Raw genomic sequence first — 11,390 nt, forward strand, 5'->3', positions numbered from 1 at the left:
GATCAACTCGGTCGAAGGCTGTTCAAAATCTTTAAAATACCATATTTGCTTAAAACTAAAAAAAACACAAAAGCTTGATTGGCCGTACTTCTGGCTTTTCTAAAAACATGCCTGTTTTTCAGCTCAAATAGAATGTTCCTCCACCCAGTCCTCCAGATATCTCAGATACACTTTAGCATAAACCTAAGCAAAAATATCTATCAGCAGATTCTGGGCAATAAGTGTATTGCTTTGGTCTTTCCTATCAGTAGCACACCTGAAGACCAATCAGTTGCTTAAAAGTTTGCAGCTGCCTTAGTGTTTGATATTTATCTGTTTGAGTTATCAATGCTCTTAAAAGATCTGTTTGCCAACTGACAGTCTTTGTTGAACCATGACTTCCATGCACGGACCAATTCTCTAGCATTTATGGCTGGTTTGGTAACACATTTAGAAATTGAACCAGTTAAGTCATGGTATAATTTTTCAATACAAATGTCGCCTTGGGGTTCTCAGAAAGTGAGATTGGTGAAATAGCATCAAACATATACAGCTGTATTTTTGGATTATCCACATTTCCCCTTTTAAGGTGCTTCCTGTTGTTTGTAAGCACAATATTGGAATTGGCAGAGCAGTTTATTACGTTAGAGGTGACACTAACCTCTAGCATTGTTTTGTAGGTACGTTTAGCAGTTTTATACTGACAGATGTTTCAGTCACATTTTGCACCTTTAATCTGTGTTTTTCAAATGCAAGTGCTGGGATGAACCACAAAGACCTTCTGGTTTTTGAAAAAAAGAATTGATTTCATGGACATCTTTTGTCAAGTGTGAATGTGAGCCAATGACCAAAAGTGGTGGCTGCAGCAGAGGGGTCGAGATGTGATTGTTTGTGTTTAGGGGAGCAGAGATCAGAGCAAAGTGTATACAAGATAGCTTTTTCCAGGACCAGTTATATTTTTTAATTGATGGGAACAGTGTATGGGGGGGGGGCAGTTTGGCTAAACAGGAAATGGATTGCACAGTGGTCAGACCATCCAGTAGCTAAGATTTAATTGATGGTAGAATGGTGAAATATGCTGAAAATAAGGTCTAGTATTTTTAAGCACAGAAAAGCTGGGTGTGACCCATTATTTTGAGGTCGTCGACGAGGGGACGCACAAAAAGCCTAGAAATTGAAGTTGCAAACCAACACATCATTACTAAGGACATCAAAAAATGAATCAGCAAAAAAAGAAGTGGAGCTGGGAGGGCAGTAAACTAACATCACGACTAGAGATTGTGATTTAGGGAAGGTAGTGTCAACCTTCAAGATTTTGCCCAATTCAGGGAGGAAAGGTCAAAGAAGAAAAGGTGAGGAAGTCTATCTAGATCAGGATGACAGCACCTTCAGGGCATGTAGGGTGATTGATTTCTTTTTTGAGAAGGGAGTTTGAGGGAAAGCAGATATTATGGCAAGGCCAGCCTTATTATTGAGGCGAGTATGGGTGAGAAATTATAGGTAAAGCTGTTGGCATAAAACAGATTCAAAATGTCTGTGAGATGTCTGGGTAAGGAGTCAGTTTTAAGAAGCAAAGCATTATTATCTGCCTGAGGGAGGGAGATTGTGAAGGGCAAGGATGGGTGAGTGGAGACTGTCCAAGGTTGTTTGTGGCTAATGTGACTTCTGGGAAGAAAGCAAATTGAGTGTTCTTGTAATTGATTATAGTTAAAGTAGTTTCAGCAGAGTAACTACGTCTATCCTCGGAGGAAGGCCAGGAATAATTACCAGAGGGCACAGGGGTGAGGATGTGGCTCCAACACAGGAGAAGGATAGGTAACCTACAATGCTCTTCACAGTAGCCACATGGCTGAAACAGATCCCAGAAAACAGGTGTGCTCTTTTTCGCATTTTGATGTAAGCACCCAAAGGCACACTATAGTGAGACACTTATCCCACAGCATAGAACAGCAAAAGCCACAATGGTGCTCTCTGATCCCTAAGTGCTGCTGGTGACTTCAGTTCTGGCCAAGCTGACGTGTGCTTTTCTTTTGAGAAAGGTAACATAAGAAACAACAGGAGCCCAACCTAGGAGAGTGGCATAGGCCTCAGACTGACTTGCAGAAATTGCTTGATTGATTGATTGATTGTTTGATTGATTTGCAACATTTATGAGGCTCAACATTACTGGCCGGGGCATCAGAGCACTGATCATCTTATTGCTTTGGAGAATAAAAGAGGTTTGAGACATGAACGGAAATCGAGTAGGGATTTAGCGAAACCGATATAGAAAGGGAGGGAGTTGCAGGTTTTAGCACACAGCACTGCAGAATGTCTATCACCCATTTAAGCCAATATAATGCACAGTGAGTGAGCTAGTAACAGGTTTGGGCTGTGCCGTAACAATGAGGGAGCTGCGGGGGGGGGGGGTATGCACTAGTATTCCGCTAACCAAATAAGAGGTGGGCATATTCTCCAGGCATTTAAAATCCAAACAGGTGATTTTATATTTAGCGCTCTATTGAAATGAGGGTCACTGGAGAGGTGCTATGGTCTCTGAAACATGATCATATTTGCAGAGTCCACACGTCAGGTGAATTGCCATATTTGGAGCCCATTATAATTTAGTAAGTAGCTAGTTACAGAGGCTCCCATGGAGGGCATTATAGTAATCCAATGTCGATTGTACAGTGTCAGACATTGCTAGCTTTTTGTGCCTTAATGGGAACAGGGGATCAATCTTTTGTAGCAGTTTATGACTGAAAAACCAAGCACTGTTTGGACTTGGTGGGCTAAAGCGACACTTTCATCAAAGAAGAAGCCCATGTTTTTGAGAATGTTTCACAAATTGTTACAGTTTTAAGACCCAGAGAGGATATCTTAAATATTTGAATAATTAAGTTGAAGATGATGAGTCAAAATACAAATTCTGCTAAAACAGGATTGTAAGGTGGAAAACTCTCCTTGCACTTGAGATTTCAACATAGATGTAAGTGTCATCTACATATGGCTGTATCTTAACATTTCATAACTGGAATAGCTAAGGAGGGGGGATACATTAAAGTGGACCACAGAAGGGGGACCCCTAAAGCACTACACAAGTGACTGGAACTGCAGCAGAGGATAAGGGACTCACATAAACCCTCTGATTATGGGTTTTAAATTATCAATATTATGATTGAGTGCTGCTAGTTATGTGAGTGACCAAGGACAATGGGCCTCATTCTGACCCTGCCGGTATCCTGGTGGTAGAGCTGCCAGGATACCAGCAAATGTAGTTACTGTTTTCAGCACCTGGTCAGGCAACATTGCCGCTGGATTACAGGTTGCCAGAGTGATGGTGTAAATCCCCATTTATGGAGTCCCATTGGACTCCATGAGGGGATTTTCAGCTGGTGCCAGTAATGAGTCCTTTTTTTACCGGTAGGGCACCTTGCCTACCTCCAGGTGGTGACCTAGCTGCTCCACCAGCAAACCCATCGTTGGCCGGTCTGGTAAATTGCAGGTATCCATGAATACCGGCACTTTTTATTTACTCGACCAACTGACTCAGAATGAAGCCCAATGTGCCTAATAAGAGAATGAGTGGCAGTATCAAATGTAGCTAACAGATCCAACCAGCAGCAGGTTTTTGCTCATATCAGTAGAGGCAAGTATGCTATCCCAGAACCCCAGAAGTACTGTCTCCACCCAATGGCCCAGGTGAAAACCCTGACTGGAGTGGAAATTGGCAGGCATGGGGGCCTAAAAAGTAATTGGCTGACCGTCAATTATTTTTCCATAGTTTTACCTATGATGGGCAAGTTGGTAATGGTTCAATAATTGGCCAAGATGACAGTATTCAGTTTTGTTTTCTTTAGAAAAGGGGAAATCATACCATCTTGATGGGTGGTGGAGCGATGCCTGCAGAAAGTAAATGAATGAGGTAAGAAACACACTCAGACACAATCTCAGTGTGCTGTAACAACAGCAAACCAGGAATTGGGTATTAGTCGGTTTTAGTTTAAGAATGATGGCAAACACCTCTAAGGTTTCAACTGAGTGCAAAGGAAACTGTTCTTCTTCCAGATCTAAAATAGTGCACAAGGAGGAAACAGAGATAATGGGCTTATCAATCGTTGACATATTCTTATAATGGCCACAATTTTCTCATGAATAAACACATTCAGGTTTCAGATCTTGGGATTGAACTGTTGTAGGTAAATAATGAGTAGGATTAACAAGAGGGTTGAAAAGATGAAATAAGGTTTGACCTTGGTTTGCTGCTGATTCAGTTTTAGTTGCCCAATCGTTTTTTAGAGGATAAAGTGAGTTTTTGTAAATGTTTAGATGTACAATGCAATTAATTCTGTTTCCCCTCTCATGATACGTGGACACCCAAACCTTGTGCACACCTCAACTCGTGGTTAATGCCACACCTGAGAGCACTACGAAAGGAAAAGAAAAATACTGAGGCCCGCTGGAAAAGCTTGCCCTCAGATGCTAACAAGAACAGCCATATTATAGCATCCATCAACTAGAAAGAGGCAACCTTCCAAGCCAAAAAAGGCACTTATACCAAGCGTATTCTGCAAGTGGAATCAAACACCAAAGAGCTCTTTAAGATACTTAAAGAACTAGAATCACCAGCAGTCCTACCTGACACCCGTAGCAATTACAGCACTTGGTGCTCCAATATACAAAAAGCACTCCTCGACAAAATCTCCACGCTACAAACTAAAATGAATGCCAAAAAATGCAGCCTACCGACTGACTCGCAGTATAGCACTCCCACCGACAAAACCGTCCCGCCTTCACACACCTTTAAACCATTTAGCTTCACGCCACTTTCCATTAAAAAGGTTGGAAACATCATCAGCAGACTTAAACCATCCAATTGCCAAGGCGACACGTGCCCAGCCCCCATCATTAAGGAGGCTACCGACAAATTAGCACCGTTCAACACCGCCCTCATAAACTTGTCATTCAACACAGATATCATCCCAGATAACCTTAAGGATGCTTGGGTCATCCCCCTACTCAAAAGACCGTCCTTAGACCCTAATAACCCTTCCAAATATAGGCCTATTACCACTGTCCCCTTTTACATAAAATCCTGGACCAAGCTGCCTGTCTACAGATCCAGGAAAATCTAGAATCCAATAAACTCCTCTGCCTCAGACAATCTGGCTTCCGACCGGGGCATGGAACAGAAACTGCCATTATTGATTTAAAGACTCAAATTGAAGACCTGAAAGATAACGGCAAGTTGGCCCTCCTACTTTTGCTAGATCTATCGGCAGCATTTGATCTGGTTAACCATCACATTCTTTCTCATCACCTTAAATATGCAGCCCATTTTGCTGATGATGCCACCACTTGCATCAGATCCTTTCCAGAGAACAGATCCATGAGGGTCTTCTCCCCGTTGGCCTCCGCGGAACACTCGCCAGTCTTGTGTGGGGTCCCTCAGGGATCTTGCGTCTCAACTACTGTCTATAATGTTTTCACAAAACCACTCTTCCATATTCTTGACTATTTGGGTGTCACCTATACTAATTACACAGATGACAGCCAAATACTCATTCCTATCACTGCTGACCAATCCACCGACACTAAAGCCCTTAACGATGTCTATCAGGTCATCCAGGCTTGGATGGCACAACACAGTCTCTGTCTCAACAACGAGAAGACAGAGTTACTCATCTTGGGTTCCCATTAAAGACTTAATAGATTGGATCCTGCATTCAAATCCTTAATCAATGATGGCAATACTATCAAGGTATCTAATGACACGAACATACTAGGCATTTATCTTGATTCTACCTTGTCTCTCACCAGACAAACCAATGCTGTAATCTTGTCATCAGCCTACACTTGCAAACTTATTACAGCATGTCGACCATTCCTTACCACTTCGAACAGCACCATTCTGGCCAGAACCCTCATTATGTGTAAACTACACTCTTGCAATGCCCTATACCTTGGGACTAGTCAAAGGAACCTCAGAAAGTTACAGGTAACCCATTACAATGCCATTAGGGCAGCATTCAATATCCCAAGGAACCAGCATATCTCTGACACTAGACGTAGCCTACACTGGATCTCGTTCTCCCAAAGAATCTCCCTCAAAACTCTAGCACTCATGCATAAATGCCATGCAAACCAGGCCCCAGAATACCTTGCGAACCGCTTCTTACCCCCACACCTACATCCGCCCACAGAGATCATCCCAGGCACACTGTCTTTCACTGTCGAGGTTCAAGCATCAGAAAGTAGGGGGGTCCAGTTTCCTGGTTCTCGCTTCTAAATTGTGGAATTTGCTTCCCAATCCATTTAGATCTGAGCCTTCCTTCCACTCATTCAAGAACAAAGCCAAAATGTGGCTCTTAGAGCAGGACTCGCAAAGCCTCCACCTGTAATAACCTTTACTGCTTTCCGGCTGCCCTACCTGTCATGTCGGCTTTGCCAACTTGACAATCACATTGTAATTATCCTATAAATATCTTGTAAGTTTATTGTAATATGTAAATATCTTGTAAGTTCATTGTAATATGTACTGTACCTTGTTTTTTTTGCATAACTATGTACCTGTAACCTGTAACCTCAAGAAATGTGCCCAGATGCCTTCAGGCCAGGCCCGCTATATAAATAAATAAATGCAAATACAATTGAAGAGCGGAATCAATTGATCTGAGGTGACATTTAGAGCTAATTTAGCAACAAGAGTTCAACAATCCACTGAAAAATGGTGAAAAGGTTCCAAACGTAGATTGGATGAGGACTCACAAGAGACACACAATGAGAGATGTTGGTAATGCTAGGAAGTACAATGTGGTCCGTTGCTTGCACTTAAGCTCTTTGATCAGATTTTATTAGACAGCAAACAGGTTGGGTGGAGAATTAACATGTGTTCCAGGAGAAAGCTAATTAGAAATGGTCTTAACAAATCCAGGGTTTCGATGGAGTTTGGAATATATGATCTAAAGACATAAGAAGGCCTTGTTTCAATAAAGGTCAAGGGCAGAAGATCAGTGTGAACATCTAGCCATAAATTGAGGTCTCATAGAAAAGCAAGGGGAGGGGTATTAAACCCACAATGAGACCTCTATATCTAATATATATCCATAGCTTTGTGTGTCATGATCAAGCTTGGGTGAATCTTCCCAAATCCCCCCAGCGAATCCCTGTGGCTCAAACAGCAGGTTTGGGTGAATTTGCAGAAGCCAGCAATCAAAATGTAATGTTCAAATTTCTCTCGTGAGTTTGGATGAGATTGGGAAGCCTGTTCACGGTATCAAGCAATGAGTGAGTATTCGGCCATGAGTGACACAGTGACATTGAATTTGGGTATTCTTGTATGGAGTCAGGCAAGCTCTTGGGCATAAAAATAGTTTACAACTGTATCTAAAGAATCTACAACTTTCTGTTTCCTTTTTGGGTTCAGTTTGGATGAAGTGAGTTGAAGCAGGGCTCATCAACACAAGAAGCTGGAGAGAGACATCTGTGAGTGGTTAGGGAGGAATTTCCTTTCTTTCGAGACACAAGGAAGCCTTTTTTTGTTATTTTGGGACAGAGGCAGCTTAAATGGGAACCCATGTTCTTTGGGAAGTCTGTCTTTTGTGTTGAGATTTCAAATGTAAACCTTGAACTTGGGGAAATCTTTATTTTTTTTCTTTCATTTGAAGTAAGCTTATTTCAAAAGACAGTCATTTTTGTGGGAGAAACAAACTGTTGATCATTTACTTGAGTGTACTTCATTTCTTTAGAGAACAAACTTGGATTGTTATATTGTTTAGGAAATCCCCTTTTGTTCTGGAAAAATGCAGGGATTCAAAGGGTGAGGGGTCTGATGTGCTGATGTCTGTGCAAGAGGATTGCAGCAATTTGGATCCACAGGTGGATGTAGATCTCCTATCCTCTTTCTTGGAATATGTAGTGGGGTGGAGAGAGTTCCTGAACATTCTTAGGCTGATAGAGACAGACAAGCCTAAGGGTTAAGTGCACTCTACAAATGTAAAAATAAATGAATGCATACATCAACCTCCTACTGTATAGGAGGCTTCTGCAGACCTTTTGGTGGGAATGGCGATGATGATGATTATGGTGGTTATGGTAACGTTGGGATTGATGATGGGAATAATGGTGACATAGAGGTGCCTGGTGTGGTTCAGCAGCACACGCAGAATCTTTGCCCAGGATTAAAGCATATTGAGAGAGGGAAGACCTCTGCTACACATTCACTGGGTAACATGGCATCTTGAATCACCTATGGCACTGGCACCAGGTACAAGTGGTACAAGTTTCACCAACCTTAAGCCTATATCAGTGATCACAATGAGACTACTACAGGGATCTCCGAGACATAGGTAACTGGGATGCCACTGTGAGCACAGGCTTGCCCATGAAGTGAGTAAATGCTGCTCCTGCAGTGAGTTGTTGGTGCCTACACACAAAAGGGCCCAAACAATTCAAGGTATCATTCTAGGGTGTACGGGAGACAGGGGCAATACCCCAGAGGGTAGGACAAATTATACCTTTGCCTGGCAGATTGAGAAATTGTGCCTAATGTACCGGCGAGTCTTTATCTGGATAAAAATTGGTGTATGAGACAAGAATGACCACTGCAGAAAATCATTTTGTGAAGCACCACACTGAGCACAATTGACATTTTTTCTATGGTGTCTTTGCACTGGGGGAAATGTGTAAATACATTTTGTTTTGTTTTTGGCGGAGGTCTATTTATTTTGTTTTCATTTTCTCCTTTCCTCCCTTAAAAAAATTAACAAAAAATTACTAAATATCACACAATAAGAAACAATTTAAAAATAAAACAAAAATACCCAAAATTCAAAATGTTAATGTTTGTTCAATTTAGTTTGGTGTTTTGTTTTGGGTGTTGAAGTATCAACATCCAATTGAGAGTACATATTGGGAAAGCAGGTGTCCAAAATTAGGAATTAGGATGGAATTGTTTTGGATAGGAATTAAATCATATGACAGACAATGAGGCGTTGTATAGTCTCTATGTCTTAGTTTAGATTGAAGTAGCACATTGTTCGTGTCTAGGGAGAGACGCTGTACATGGCGGCAGTTACCTTTCCTAACACGAAAAACAGTAATGTGTAAGAATGTTTGTCTATCATTCAGCAAAAGTGTAGTATGCCTTGCTGACATTTGGTAATGATGTTTTGCAATGAGTTCCATCAAGTGCAGGTGCTCAACCCAGACTTCAGAATTCTTCATCTACTAAACCATCTCTATTCGAGTTCATGTATCTTGAGAGAGATGTAAAAAATCAGTGCCTGTCCCCACCTCTGCACGAGAGAAGATGGCTTATAATTCAATGTGTGCCCAACCCCTACGACAAAGGAGAGACATGAACATGTAATGTGTTCTTCCATTCCTGCGAGAGACATGAGACATACATATTTTGTGTGTGTGCCCACCCCTGAGAGAGAGGAGAGATGTAAAAATAATGAATTGTGTTTTCCTACTCCTGCGAGAGGATAGATTTTAAAATTCATGGTGTGCCCTCACACTTGCGAGAAGGGAGAGATATGAACATTGAATGGGTGCCCCAACCCCTGCAAGACAGGAGAGATGTGAACATGTGCTATATACCCCCACTTCTGTGTGGCAGGAGAGATTAAAGACTCAGTATGTGGTTCCACAACTTTGAAAGAGGAGAGAGTTAAACATACAGGGGATCATTTTAGGCTCTGTAAAAGGGCTGTAGTGGGAATCCAAAGCGTAAAAACCTTGCATAAGGCTCTTACACTGCTGATTCCCACCTCAACCCATTTTCGTTAATGTGTGCGGTGGCGAGGAGGGGCAGAACACAACTTGCATTTCTGCCACTCACTTCATCTCTGCCATACAAACACTCCCAGCATGTGCTCCTGCATATATTTTCATGCCAGCACAAATGCTGTTGATTCATGTGAGGTAGGCAGGCTTTATGCACCAGCAAAAAGCAAGACCCCCATAGGGATCCATTGTAAATGCTGCTGTGCATTGAAAATGACACAAATTTGGCAGCAGGGCCCACCTATGTTTAAGTCCGCACGTAATGGGTCCCCTCAGCTGATTTACGTGGGTACCAACATGAGCCCCTTAGTGTGTGTGCCTATTGCCCACCTTTGCAAGAGAGGATAGATGCAAAATGGATCTGTGTCCCCCAACCCTTGAGTGCTAGGAGAGACTGACATTTAGAGTTTGCACCCACCGGTGTGATTGAGGAGAGACATACAAATTCAGTATGTGCCCCCACCCTGTGAGAAAGGAGTTGCATAGAAATGTAATGGGTGTGCTCACCCCTTCAGGAGAGTGGAGACATGCGAAGTCAGTGTGTGAACCCACCCACGGCCGAGAAGTAGGAGGTAAACATTATGGGAGTAATTCATAGAATTCGGCGCACAAATGGCGCACGCGGCTGGCGCACAGTGTACGCATGCGGCAGTGTGCACCAGCCGCGTGCCCCAAAACCCATTTCAGCGCACAGCGTGTTCATGGATTTCAACATCCAGAACCAGCTGTGGCGCAGAGTGGTGCAGTGACCCTGCAGCAGCGCCAGTTACACCCCCAAACCTGCCCCGTGTGCCATGAACAGCGCACAAATCCCGTTCCCGTATATGGCGCACAGGCCAGTGGACCAGCATACAGCCCCCCAACCACGAAAACGCATGTAAAACTCTCTGCGCACCCCTCAGAATACACATACGCCTCTTGCGCTAGCAAAATTGCATGTAAAACTCCTCGCGCACCCCTCAGAATACACGTACCCCTCTCGCGCTAGCTGCATGCGTGTATTCCGAGGGGTGCGTGTGGGTTTTTAAACGGGATTTCACTGGCCGAGCGGGGTACGTGTATTCTGACGGGTGTGCGGGGAGTTTTACACGCGATTTCGCTTGGCAAGCGGGGTACGTGTATTCCTGGGGTGCACGGGGAGAACCACGTGTGAATTGGCAGTGTGGGTCCTCCCAGGTGTGCCCTCTGCCCCCTCCCCAGGCCCTGCAGGCAGCCCACACCACAGGGGACTACCCTGAACCCCTGGCCATGCCCCACAGCAGCCCATACACCCTGGCCATGGCCCGCAGGTAGCACACACCACAGAGATAAGTCTCTCTTTGGCTTGCATTTGACTCATTTGGTACAATGTGCATGATTAACATGTTTTGTCTGATTGAGTATGTGTTATTGTGAATAGTTGTTTTTTGTATTTTCCCTACTTTCCCTTGACCATCCTACTCCCCTCTCCCTGCCCCTCTTTCCGGTTATCCTGAATACCAATGCATGTCCAAACAACATATCCCTGACCCTCCTTCCCCACCGGGGTCTCAGAGGCCTGTGTAAATTTGACCTTGCAGGCGCCCAGACCACAGAGGGGTGGTTGGTTCGTGCCACTCCTGCGCCTGGACCCCGGAGCTGTTACACCACCCATCAGTTGTTGC

This window comes from Ambystoma mexicanum, chromosome 5q (genome assembly GCF_040938575.1).
Source record: "Ambystoma mexicanum isolate Mex_15411 chromosome 5q, UKY_AmexF1_1, whole genome shotgun sequence".
NCBI classification, from domain to species: domain Eukaryota; kingdom Metazoa; phylum Chordata; class Amphibia; order Caudata; family Ambystomatidae; genus Ambystoma; species Ambystoma mexicanum.